Source organism: Hyposmocoma kahamanoa, unplaced genomic scaffold, assembly GCF_003589595.1.
Source record: "Hyposmocoma kahamanoa isolate Upper Pololo Valley unplaced genomic scaffold, ASM358959v1 81, whole genome shotgun sequence".
Classification (NCBI taxonomy): domain Eukaryota; kingdom Metazoa; phylum Arthropoda; class Insecta; order Lepidoptera; family Cosmopterigidae; genus Hyposmocoma; species Hyposmocoma kahamanoa.
In genome coordinates, this window is record NW_020654080.1 from 10,824,988 (window position 1) to 10,839,343 (window position 14,356).

The window sequence follows — 14,356 nt, forward strand, 5'->3', positions numbered from 1 at the left end:
ATATTACTATCAATTTCACATAATATATTTGGACAGAAGATGTAAGTAATATTATACATTTATTTATGTCGCCTTTACGCACAATTGCACAAAACAAAGTTAATTTACATTTAGAAAGTTTAAATATTATATTGATACCGTACCTAAACAGAAAAATATATTATTGTAAAATAAAAATATTAATTACGCATATCCTTAGCGAGATAAACATAACATAATACAAAAATGTACTAATTTTTTCGGATTAGTCAAAAATTCTTTTCTCCGCAGAACCAATTCACGTCAGTGGCATTCCTTAGTTGACGAATTCCTCAGAAAGCGCTGACGCAGCATGATGGTGCGATTTTCTGTTGATATAGGAACAAAATCAGCTTTCACAATGATCTCAGAATAGGGAACAATCTGTCAAATCATTATGAAAACCAGTTTCGTAATTCCTTTTGCTTGATTTACTTGATTTCTTGTAACTTCTATCGGAAACACTTGGTGTCTTCGTTCTTGATCTTCATTCTTGTTACTTCTGAGTTTATTTCTTTGTAAATGAAATAGCATACTAAAATTACAGGGCGAATAATGTGCAAATATACACATTTTTGTAATGGGGAACATTGGTTTCAAGATCTTGCCTACTCAGATTGTGCATTAGTATTTATATCGTTTGATTTCTATCACGTTATTTAAAGTTAGTTTCACGAAGTATACTAACACTATTACTTTTGAACCAAATGGGACCACTCAATATTGGAATCACAAGAATTTAAAACATTGTCTCTGTATCGCCAGTATGAGTGGATTTGTCATCACTAGATTGGGTGAGGTATGCAGGAATGGGATGTGACGCTGGGACGCGCCCGTTAGCGCTCTACATGACATCATGCAGAATATTGCTGACTCAGGTCGCGGCAATGCGCCTTTCCTCCGCTAATTGTTCGCCATCTGTAACATATGACGTTATTCGGTTTAGCTAGCACTTTACAATGTGATTGAACTTGGTACATTTCCGCAGACGAGAGGAATTCTTCTTTAAAAATAATCACTCTATCAAAAATTTTTGATGGTTTCCCAATTGTTGCTTTCTCATCCGGCTTGTATTAATATTGGGAAATCAACAGCCTTTTGTCTTTAAGTAGGTGTCGATATCCGCAGTGCGACTAAGATTATGCATTAACAAATTCATTGGACCTAATTAAGACAGCTATTGCGTTTACTTAAGGCTGACTAAAATGGCAATAAACGAAGGCGTCAGGGCCGGGGGCGCAGCTCACCCACACGAGCACCGTCCGCACCAGCACTAATTAGGCGAGGCGGGAGCCCGCCACAAATGGTGCGAATAAGCACCTCCGGCCTTGTTGGGGCGGCCGCGCGGGAGTAGCGGCGCCAGTACAATTATTCCGCCAAATCGGTACTTATTGTATACGGCGTCTAGTTCTAATTTGTGTGAGTTGGTTGGCGGAATGTTTTCTTATGGGCTCAAAAATTGCGTGAATGTGTATGGTACTAAGTACCTATTTTTGTGTTAACTGGATGAAGATGGAAAGCGTAGGTAGGATGTATAACTCAAGGGCTAAAATGAATGGCGATACCGGTTTACTCTAATGTAACCTTCATTGATTGGAATTGGGCATATGGTGTTGAGTTGAGATCTCGAAGATATTTATATCGTACTAGACAGTGGTGGGTAGTTTGGTAGGTGGCATGGCTGCAGGTGGTGCGTGACGTCACATCCGGCGGACAGCGCGGGCGTACTATGTGGGCCACACGTGGCATCCCCCGCGCGGCCCTTCGCACCCACTAACTCTTGCTGACAAGTATGGGAATTAGCTCAAATATGCTGCATTTTATCGCGAAGTGTGTTTACACTCGAGCGATAATGAGGACTATAACGTCTTAGTGGATGCCTTTTTACAGGGAATTGGAGTATATCCATTATATAGTTTTTAGCATTGTGTCTAAGCTGCGTTGACCCAATAAAATTGAGAAACGAAATGAATGAAAGTGTTACACTCGAAGATTTTGACAGAATTAGATTGTGTGAATAATAAACATTAGGTCAGCGGCAAAACGTCGCGTCGCTTTCACAGAAACGCAGTGGCGGCGACGGCGAGTTACGTCAGAAGCAAAGTTGGCGGCGCGGGAGACCCGGAGGTTTGCCGATGTCACAAACGGGAACAATGGGTTCGACAGCGGAATTTAGCACGAGAGGTGACGAAATACAATCCCGGCCGCGCTTTGCCTCGCGGCAGCTATGTAGGCCGGCTGACGTGCCGACTATTGATAGTGTTGCGGCGGCGACAACACGTAGCTATTAGGCGTGCATTGCACTCGCCAGATTTTCAGTAGTACATTTAGAATCGGCTGAATGTAGGATAAAGACCGCTTAGAAAACGAGCTGTGGCGATATGACAGCCGTTGATTTTCACGTAAGATGCAGCGCACCGCGGCAGCAATTACGGGCGCATTAATTATTAAAAATTCATTCGTTTACACTTGAGCCGGTTATTGTTCACGTAGCGAACTCACGCACTGCTATTGTGCAACGAAAATATTGCGTTGTATGAAATCAGCATTCGCTGCAGTGGACAGTGTTTGTCACCACAAATATTATATATGTATATGACAGCAATAGTTGCTTTGATTTTTACTATGTTTATTTGAATAGGTAACGCTACAAAATCATGTCTCCAGAAGGTTTTATGATGTACAACTATAAAGGAAAATTTTGATAACCTAAGATTTATTTATTACCCACCTACCGACATACTTAAAAATTTTGTAACCGTTATGAATATGAACCATAGGATATTTCTAGATTCCGTAACAGATCGGTAATTGGTCGATTGCAATGTAGCGGCATGGACACGACCACACGGAGCATTCTTAGTCTATTTCCATCTCTGGTGCTAGATTCCGTTTAAAACATTGAATAATCCAAGGTCTGTTGAAAATAAAACGCAATAATGACACAGTCATCAAATTAATGGAATGTAAAGTCGTTTCAAATTGAGATCTCTGTCGTTATCAGAGTTTATCTCGCGCTCTGGTATGGTATGTCGTAAAGTGGGAACGCGGGCACCGGCACCAGCGCGGCAGGTATAGAGATAGAGCTAACATTCCGCGGCTCTAACGGTGAGTTATTTCGCCGACCACACAGCGGCCGCGGCGTGAATGGCCGCGAGATGCAGCGGAGGCTGCAGCGTGCTCCGCAGCCTGCGCCCCCCGCGCTGCGTGCCGCCTCTCCGGCCCCGCGTCCCGCGCGCATTCCGCGCCGCGCCGCGCAGCTAGTCGCTTGCGCAACCTCAACCGCATTCCATTCATAGCGGCGCGCAACTCGATAAGCGCACACAGCTCTTCGCCTACCGACCACCGGCCACCGCTCCGGCGTCGTCGTTGCTTGCTACCGCTCTGGCTTTCGTCTGCGCCGCACTCGTCTTCCCAGAATGGGAAAATGAGCGCGGTTTTTGAAATTTTAGAGCGTTACGCCGCATTTCCTCGTAAACGTTACGGCGGTGGTCGGTGTGAATTCCATCGGACGTTGACCCTTGCCGGCCGGCGTTGCTTTCTCCGGCGTGCTGTTTGCTATTGGAACGAATCTATTAATTGGAGAAACTCAGTTCACACATGAACGTGGAAAGTGTAGATGAGCTTTAACCGCGAATCGATACAGCAGATCTACTGGAAGACGACCCCGATATACTTATCCATTCTTGTCTATCGGCATAATTTCTTAGGTCGAGTGATAAGTCTCACAATGCAATTCCGCAGGTGCCTGTTCTTTGACGTAACAGTCATGCAAAATTGACATGGGGATTTCCCTGAGTAAAGCATATTTGTTGCTTTTAGTTACCAGCATCTCGCACTTTAGAAAGGAAGACAACAATGCTGCGGCGTTGAAGTGACCCATACAAGATGCACTAAGTTGCGAGCAGAGTTAGGGTCCGCCTGAGGCAGCGGCGCACAGCAGAATGGCACGGCACATCACTGCATTCCGCACCCCCCTCGTCCGCTAGTGAAATGTCACCAAACAGCATTCCGAAATATTTGAAACGACCTTTATGGCGCGAAAGAAAGTGGCCGGGGCAGGCGCGGGGTGCGGCGTGCGGAGAGGGGGCCTCGCGACCGTGGGACAGCGGCGCGCGCGCCAGTCGCACGCCGCCCCCGCCCGCGCGCGCGCCCCGCGCCTCCCGCATTCCAGTGCGCCTCCCTCCGAATTTATTCAGCAACGGGCCACGACTCAGCATAGCCGCCGAGATGAGACTGAGCTCTAGCTCCAGAAAAGCTTTACAAGATCACATAACTCCACTGAACCTCACTACAATCTTGATGTTAACTATTTCTCCATCAAGAATTGCGGTAGTTTTAACAATTTTGAAATATGACATTGAAAATTTAATAACAATGATGTTCGTCATCAATACCTTATCCAGAGTTTGCACTTCTGATTCATGTTAGAGAAATACTTCAAGGGGTACAGACAGCTTTTGTGTTGATTCGGAAAATAATATTTTTATTTCATGATTTAAGGTCATAAACTTTCAGTTTTCGTATGAAATGCCGACGAATCGTCTAGACAAAACACCGGCCGGTGTATATTGGTTAGATACTTATGTGTAACATGTTTAATGTTAGGGTAATAAATATTTTGTATTTGGTGTCTCCCGTGTCAGCATGGTGGACTATCTAATTAAAGAAGACCCAGTAGTGAGACCTTTGGTTAATTTAAAAGAATAGTTATTTGAAAGAATCGTTGCAATTATAGTAGATAATTTGGCATAGGTTTTGCAAGTAAGTATGGGAAATCGCAGCTTACGAAGTGGGCAGCTAGCGGCGCGGTGGCGGCAGCGTCGCAAATAGCCCGTGACGCGGCGGGCGCTGCACTTTTGCGCGGTCATGTGCCCGGCGCCGCGGCCAGACGCTAGTAATCGGCCCTCTATTTAAAAACGTCGCCGACGCTGGCGGCGGGGAATGCGCGACAATGCACGCGCGTCAACGACCGCTCATAGCGGAAGCTACACACTTCCAGCCCGGAAATGCTGCGCCTTAAGAGACCGCTGCTATTTATAGCTGCGTAAGCGCAGGGTGGCGGATGCGCCCGTTCACACCAGCGCACGCGGTGGACGCGCTGTGCCAGTGCGCGGCTTTAGAATCGAACGATAGAAACGTTCGTCACGAGGTACATTTAGCGAAGCTTTACATTTTCAAATAGAATTGCAGATAAGGTTTTGCTTGGCTGCGTTGTATCATAAACTTCTGCAACTTTTTAAGAAGCACTGTCATCGTAGAAAGTTTGCTCGATACCGTTAGGCGATCGCTGACATTTTCTTAGGCACCATCTAGCTAGGGCGCTCTCATCTTAAATCATGATGTGGATATAAATTCTGTCGTTAAAAGACATACTTGGGTTCACATAGTGTTCTCGTATAAGTTGCCTGAATTTTGTGGATGTAACGCATGGACCTTCAAAAATAGGTAATAACTTAATCGGTGGTGAAGCGGCGGCGGTTCCCAGCGTGTTTCGTTCCGCTGTCGCGCACTTTCCTCATTAACGAATAACCAAGCAAAGAAAGCACAAGGCTCACCGGAGATAAGGTCAATAAATGCGCGCTTTCGTGGTTCATAATTAATAAATTAAATATCGCGGCAATTTCAAAATATAATTGTATAAACTAATTCTAATAAAACGACGTTTTATATATATAGTGCATTGGCAGTATTGCGTACTCATTCAATTATCGACGTGCTCACTCGTAACTAATCAGAACCACGTTCGAGCTTCCTGAAATATATAATCTTCTTCTCTCCAGATAGAAAACCCGTAACCCACGATTAATGAATTTATAACATATATTATTTATTAATGTGTCATTAATGATATTTATATGCAAACATTGTTTGATATCAGTTCCGGATATTTCGGGGCTGTTTATTGGGTAGTTAGTATGATGACGACGAGGCGCGTTAAGCCGGCGACATAAGTTTCCCCCGTTAATAGCTGCTACGTGCTCATAACGCGCGTCTCGCATAATAATATACTATAATTAACTCTACCGTTTTACATTTTTGTATAGCTAATGACGGTTGTGTATTTTACGCTTTTGACAATAAAAATACCCTCATTGATTATGCCTATACATATATTGCAAATTCATATTGAAAGTGACCGTTCAAAGGTCCGTTTTTGCACGTCGTAGCACGCTACGCAAACAGCTACGAGATTTGTACCGGCTCCAGAGATAGTATTTTAAAACACTGTTTTTTATTGCATTGAGTTTTTCGGCTTTCGACGCTGTTTAAATCAATAATACTGTTTTTCATAATTCATTAATCATTATACTCTCTAATTTAATGAATTCATATAAATATTCTTTCATGGACAAATAATAAAGATTAAAAGCAATACTTTAGCAATATAATAAAGTCTACGTCACATTTCCAATGCTTGCTCGCTGCACTTATTTACACGGAATATACATTCCTTACGGCAGATCGTATTACAGCAGTATCGCTTGCAAAAAAAAAACATATTGTTTACTGTTTCTCACATAAGAATGTAAGTAGACAAGCAAATTTTTGTACACCATTCTATATACACGTGTAACCATGACATCATTTTGATACGATCTTGTAGGGTTGATATTATTTAATACTATTATTATAAACACTGAAATGTAAAAAAAAAAATTAAAATTCTTACATAGAGAACTAGTAATCTTCACCCGCCACCTCTACGTAGTCAGCAATTGGTTTGATCATAGGTATGTCAGGTGTAAAGCGCGAGAGTTATCGAGTGTCGCGTCTGGACCTAGATTCCGGCTATTGTTTTGTTCGGCAGCGGGGCGCGCGGCGGTGGCGCCAAGGCGCGGCGCCCGCATGTTTTATTCAAAGCGCAAGCGCAGGCCACGACCTGCGCCGCCCCCCGAATTTACTTACACCCCCCTCCCCCCTCTCCACCATTCGCTGCCTCTAATTACAAACATGACCGACTTTACACTGTCACGATTATTTCGATTATCGCCACAAGTTGCCACAATAGAAATGTCCGACACGTTTGATTAAGTAAACCACAATTAACATATACCTAAGTAATTAACAACGAGTTCAGTTTTTTAATTAGTCGTTTACTTAACTAGCCCAGTGTTGGCCTGAATAAAGTTATTGATGAGTTCAGTGTTTTCATATAAAATGTTCATGAGCTAGTGAAAGGCAAAAGTGTGAGTGAGGACAGGAAAGGGCGCGAGTGGGACGCGGGCGGGGGCGCGATGCCGTGTCGGTCGGGTGTCGGCTCAGATGTCGCGGAATCGTCCATTGTGTGCGCCCGCGCCGGGGAACGGGTCAAGGTCTCGCCGGCGCCTACCTGGCGTCCAGGTCTCTGTCACATTGCAAATCACCTCATCACCAGCTCGACTCTACATACTAATGTAAGACATACGTATTACATGTTGCCATAAACAAGGTCGCCTTTTTTGGATATCTACTTGTCGTATTTTTGTTCTAATGGTTAAGTAAATATTTCAGCGTACGACTTCCGTGAAGATAAAGCCAGAAAAACTGAGAAAATTAGACTGAGAGAGTTATAGAGCAATTGCTTTTCATTGCGCAAAAGTTTGAGTTTGTTTTCAGTGTCAAAGCTATGTGGTTAGGCGGGCGGTCCCTGAAATTGAGCACAAGCACAGTGCAGTCACTAGCCGCGCACTGAGCGAGATGTGAGGCTCAGTTAGGTGCGAAGGTCAACGCCCGATAAGGTTTGTAAGCCGACCACTAGTTTCCCGCGGTTCTGTCGTCACCCGACCTGCGTTAAATATGCTCTGCAATTACTTACCTACATACGTACAATTACATGACTGATAATGATAAACAAACTTTGTCTCTAGTGCACGCGACGGTATAATTGTGTTCGAGAATTTATTGTGCCACTCTACCGCGCTTAGCAACACTTAAAATGACACTTCACGCAATTCCTTTCCAGGAGGGTTTCACTTTACAGTTTTTTTATGGAAATTCGGGGGCCGTACGGGCTTTGAATTCGGACAGGAATAAAAACTATTTTGACAAATGTATTTTGTTGTTGTTTTCTAATTGGGCTACTTCACAGTTCAACAATTTCAGTTACTTGAACTCAATTCCAACATTTTATGACTATCATTTTTTTACTAAGAAACGCACGGTAAAAAGGAAAAAAAAACCCTAAAAGCAACGACATATAGGTGACATTCATTTATATATGTATAATAAGGAGAAAAGATCTGTACTAAATAGTATTCAAAAGGGCTTGTTGAACGAATGGGGGCACCGAAAAAGGGTTTATTTTGGCCGTTTTCAGCGAGGTGCGACGCAAGCGCGAGAGAGGGGCGGGGGCACTATCGGCGCGGGCGCAAGGTGCACCTTATCGCGCCATTGTTCGCGCCGACAGATTTATAACTTCCCTTTGCCCTCAATAAGGGCCCGTGACCTGCGTGCGCACCTAAACAACACAAATGCTCGCATTAGACTGTTTACTGACGCTCCATTTCGGGTTTAATACACAATCGGTGCATAAACAAGTTCAGTTCATCGCCGGAAATGCGTGAAAGGGTATTGGAATTTGTGATATTTTGTTGATTTTTTGCATAATGTCATCCCTTGGAAACTGTATTTCATTTCCGATGACTGAACGTTCATGTCACAAGATAGACAACTTACAAAGTAAGGAAGACTACTTACCGAGTAATACAGATTATTGGTCGCCAAACACATCATTTCAGTTAACGAAGATCGGGTCCTTTTAGCAAAGAGTGAGGAAGAAAGTTGACACTGGAGTGTTTCGTCACCGCAACTGAAAATCCAAAACAAAGGTCTAATTGAGATTAGGATATGTAAATTCATAACTCTGAGGTTTGGAATGGGAGTGATAGGAGGTTCATTATAATACGGAGAAGAAGTTAATGACAATCGTAATGCATTGCAGTTGAAAACTAAATATGAAGGGACTAAAAGCTATTTTTCCACTACCGCCAAGTCTTAGTATTAAAGATTTCTAGTCAGTTGAAATTTTCCACAGTACATTATAATTGTTGCATTAGACAATCAGTGAGAATTATGATTTATTACGACATTATTTATTTTTGTGTGCGAAAATGTTGTATTATTTAGGCAATTAATTATTTTCCCGTGGGTACGGCACACAGCTCAGTTAATATTAGTGATAAATAGGTATTGAAAGAATAGACATTGTTTTATTTCAATTGCACCTATGTTGAATTAATGGTACAGTCAAAAGCACATCAAGCTTCTCACTTTACTTTGGCTGGGTCACTCTTATCGAAGTCGGCATAGTGTTGAATTTAATTCTTGTGTCAAGCATAACGTGCTCATGACTTTGTACAGTGAAATAAGCATCATGCGATTCTCTTTATGAATGTATAGGTTAAAAGAAAAACGAAGTCGATGGAAAATATTGATACTGTTATTTGGTCAATAAAGTTGTCAAGTTAACAGTGAAACTTGAGTTGAGATTAACTGAGTGTTGGGTTAAGTTGATTTAACTGTGTATTATTGACCACAAGTGTTCGAGATGTTGACAAGAACGCACATAAACACTATGATTAAAACAATAATTAACATTTTCAAAATTACGTAGTATGTCTACGAATTCTGGTCGTTAGGTATTATCTTGTCAAGTTATTAACAGCAATATATTTGGGCCTTTTTAAATATTTATGTTTTATATATAAATAAAAATAAAAATTTAAATGTCATTTGTCATCATCATTTCGATAAAATGTCATTTCGATATAAAAACCCCGACCGTGATACTTCAAAAATTATATAAACGTCGCTCTACATTGAACTTTCTTTTGTTCTTATTTCAGAAAATATGAAAGAAATTTAATAGATATTGTGCAACAGCTTTGTGGTCCTTTCACCATGCCGACTCAGTGGAGCGTGAAACTCTGCTTAATACCACTATTCAGCTAAAGCTTTTAGGCCATCCCTTCTTGTTTAATTTTGTAACAATTAGTTACTACGTGGATTAAACCGATGTACTTTCAAGAGAATTTTATATTTTTGGAAATTATAGCAACTCTATGTCATAATTGACCGATCCTGTTGTACCAATACTAGTTACAATTATTTTGAATATTTTTTTTCGTGATAGACCTTTTTTGGAATTTAATTGAATTTTTTAAATACATGAATTCACATATATCTCTAATTTTTAATTTTGCCAAATTATTTATAACAAATCTTAAACGTTAATATTCTATATAGTATATTCATTCGTATTTGTAGAAGTCGTTGTCCTTTTTGACTCTTTCACCGTGCTAGCGAGCTCAACCGTGAAGCTCGAACTAGTCGGACGCATCACGACAAGGTACTGTTTCCCCTAATTATATGAATAATTAATAATATGTCTATTAAAAACGTGTGGTCTTTACATTACGTCATGCACTGAAAAAGAATCAGCTGGAAGATACTCGTTTCTATATAATTGTAGTGAGTGGGAGAATGTGTCTATGAATAGCGAGTGACGTCACGAGCACGACACCGACGATGACATGTAAATGGTTGGGTGGTATGTGGCGCGGGCGCAGGCGCGTGGGGCACTGGCTGGCGGTCGCGTAATGATTCGCGCCCGACGTTCCCAGCCTCGCCGGTCGATCGACGCCCTAAGATAAGCCCTTCTCCTGTACGAAATCCAAATAAGCCATTTCCTTGGAACTCTCACAAGGGAACCGCTCCTGTGAAAAAAATGACCAAAACCTTACAAAAAGGCCGTGACTAAGGCGGGAGCACGAAATAAGAATAGTCCCAGTTCTGGGAAGGCTCGGCGCCGGTGTAGTCTTTACATCCTTTATAATGATCGTTTTTTATGGAGCGACCCTTAATGGCTTATCGTGGAGCTAAGAATACTGGTGCGGTGCAAGACGTGTGTAGTGGCTTACTATGGATGAGCGGAAATCCACAATCAGTTAGAGGTTTACAGCAGAGATTATGCGCAGACGGAAGCGACGCGCGTTGAATGCGATCGTGAATGACGAAACTGCCGCACTCATAAGTGCGGATACAATAGTTAATGATTGACCAATTTAGTAATATGACATTTGCATACCGCTCTCTGTCCGGCCTACACGCTGACGGTGGCGGCGCAACGTGATGTAATTCACAGCAACACGGTCAAATGAATGGAGAGCTTGCAGAGGCGAGCTAGGTTGCGGCTCGAGGGATATGTCCCTCGGTGAGAGGAAGCGCCGCGAAGGAAATGCTTATGAAATCTGCGCCCACGCGGCTTGTTTTGCACCGGAAGCGGAGGCGCACCACGCACTCCGACTGCGAACAGCTCAGGGTTTTGGCGGTTAGTAGGCGGCGTGCGTGTCCGAAAAGTGTCACTGAGACATACGGTGCAAACGTCGATTAAAGTGACGGTTGTTTTATGAAATTGCAATTTGTTATGGGGCAAAGGTTGGTTGAAGCGTGGAAGGGCGCGCGGGGGCGGCCGCGCTTGCGTCGACCGACAGCTACGTCACAGAGCCGAGTGAGTGAGATGCTGTGAGTCAGTAGCGGCAGGCACACGTGTCGTGACGTCTCTCCCACCTGACTCATCTGTCATCGCGAGTTCACTCTAATGTAGGATAGACAATGTTATTTATGGGCTTTTCTGCCTTCTCATATGACGATGGTGGCCGATCAAGTTTTAAGTGGTTGGGCCACTAAGAAATTACTAACACAGGACAGTGGGTGGCCAGTGGAAATTAGGAACAAATTGCAAAATGTGTGTACCTGTAATTATTAGAAAGCATATGGTGTATGGTTTAAAAAATTATGTGAAAATGACATTTGTCTAGATATTTTAAAATGAACATTAAATATATTAAAGTGAAAAAGTATGTATGTTGACTACATTAGTGATCGAGTAGGAAGTTAAAATGTGGCAATACAAACACGGTAACAGCTGTGAAGGATAATTCATACTACGCAGTTGTTTAGTAATCTATTTTGAAAGAATTTTTAGGACATAAAACGAGAAAGACTTAAGGGTTTCGTTTGTTATTTACCATTATAATCGTTAATTTTAGATATTCCGATATTTTAATTGAACAGGAATTTTCTATTTTGCGTAAATAGTAAATCTTTGCTATTCATTGAAAAAACCTAAAATACAATTATTTATTACAGTACCATAAAAAAGTAAAAATAATGCACGATGAATTTCAACGAATTCTATGGCTAAACAATAGTCAAGAAATATAAATAGACAATTGACAGATGTAACAACGAGATAGCGATGTGATGTGACGCGCGAAAAAATTGCGCGAAAATTTCGCGGAGAAAGTAACTTCTAGTCGACTATAGTTTACTCAAAAGAGTATCAAAACGGAAATATGTCAAAAGTTATCATTTATTATATAAAATTGACTAAGAAGCATTGTTTAGCAGGTATTTAAAAAAAAAAAGAAAATTTAAGAAAGAGATTTAGTGTATCACAGTTGTCATATTATCAGTAGAAGATAAGTCATAGTATCAGATACCTTTCGACCGCGACTGTATTCGTGGTTTGTTAAAGAATATTTCCAATTACTAAAGCGATTTCAAAGTGAAATAGGTGTGACATCCGATGTAGAAAAGGAACACATGTAGTGGAATAAGCCCCCAGACGTCACGCTCTGGTGACGTACTTACGTCCTGTCGGCGACGACGCGACCGCGACGTTCTGTCGCTGCCAGCGGTACACCTTATTGTTTTACAATGTTATCCACATTATATGTTGCTTATTCAGACTACTGCAAAAACTATTTTCATAGGAAATCTCGAACAGGTGTTTATTATCTTTACTTATCTATTTATTAGATGAATTTCTACATCTTTTAGAACTACCCTCAACTTGTAAATTCTGTTACAATGCTTTTGATTTTACCATATTTTAAATGTAGATAGTTAATGATAGTGCTGAATGCTTATGTTCTATATTGAGATTATTGTTAGGAAAAATTGCAAAGTGCAAAATAAAATAGGTAGCAAAAATTATAATCTAATCTTACGCTACTAGAAGTAACATTCCATTGATTGAGATTGTAATCACTGTTTTATCACTTTCCACAACATTTTCACAGTTGGACGTTTAGCAACGGTTGAATGGTCACTTATGTTTCCAGCACACAGCACGAAGTCCGGTTTTAGGTCGCGGCGGACGCTCACTAAACAACTTGATAATACGAAAAGAAGTCATAGGTTACGATGTTATCGAGGAGACATGAATATTCGAAGAAGTGAGGGTCACGAGTGAACGAACGGTCACCGCAGCACCGCGCCGCGGCGTGAATGGAACGACCGACATTTTATGAATCGAGAGCCGTCGCTCATTGACCTGACCGAGTTGAGTGCCGACGGTGTGCGTGCACGCACCACTGTCGCCTCGGGGTCCTCAGCTTTAACCCACACGGCTCGTGCCGGTTCCGGTCTTGGCGGAAGTGACGTTCCGACTGAAATCGAACATGGCGGCGCGCGCGCAGGAAGTGCGCAGCTTACCTATCGGGACGTCTCCGCAAGCGGCGGCCTGCGCCCGATCACCGATGCCGTGCCACCGCATTATGCTGTGTAAACGAGCCCGCATGCGTCTCGACCGGTATCCGTAAAAGTGCGCGCGAACACTAACTTGCGAATAAATTATTAGCGCTGTTATCTAAAAATATTCGTGTGCGACGCAAAGCACTCGGAGCCCGCAGGCTGCGAGCGCAGTCGATGCGGTGTCACACACACGAACTGTTGCCCCGCCGCGGGGAGACTGATGAGGGCAGGCCACTCCAGTGCCGGCAACGGCTCCGCGGCGCACGCGCAAGCCGCCAGCCGTCCCTCTCTACGAACGGTGCTCGTCGTTGGAGCAAGCAGTGCCACAGCAACTCATTATCACAACGCCGACTCGTGAACACCAATAAACCGCGGAGTAGGGACAAAATATTCGTTCGACCTTCACTTTACGCACACGAACGAGCGCGTCGATCTCGACATGAACCACACATGCGCGCGGGCTTGCGAATTGCTAGCCGCAGCGCCCCGCGTGTGCTACTTTTGATAATTTTTTACAGAAAACTGACATGCAGCGTCGTCGTGGCTACGTCGCGCCCACCCGCCACGTGCTCCTTCCACCATACCAATCGCCAAACTTAACATTACACAAACCGAAAATTCCATAGCCATCCAAATCAAATAATTTAGACAAAATTAACGCAAAATTTTGGGGATAACAAACTGGAAATATTATTTAGTAAACAGTTCAATGCAATGCGATAAAGATAGGAGCATTATAAATTATTCCCAAGTTTGTATTCATAAGAAAATTCCAATTCATATCAATTCAAAAGTAACTTGAATCAAGTGTGATTCG

At 42.5% G+C, this 14,356-nt stretch overlaps 1 long non-coding RNA gene across 1 annotated transcript in view; it reads right to left on the bottom strand.

Annotated features, from left to right (window-relative positions):
* Nucleotides 1–244: 244 nt before the first annotated feature.
* Nucleotides 245–14,356, bottom strand: part of LOC113234155 — a 78,787-nt gene continuing 64,675 nt past the window's right edge. Inside the window, exons 3-4 of the long non-coding RNA XR_003310772.1 lie at nt 8,698–8,809; nt 245–936 (exon numbers count right to left, since the gene is read on the bottom strand). This is a non-coding gene — a long non-coding RNA (uncharacterized LOC113234155). The remainder of the gene's footprint in view (nt 937–8,697; nt 8,810–14,356) is intronic.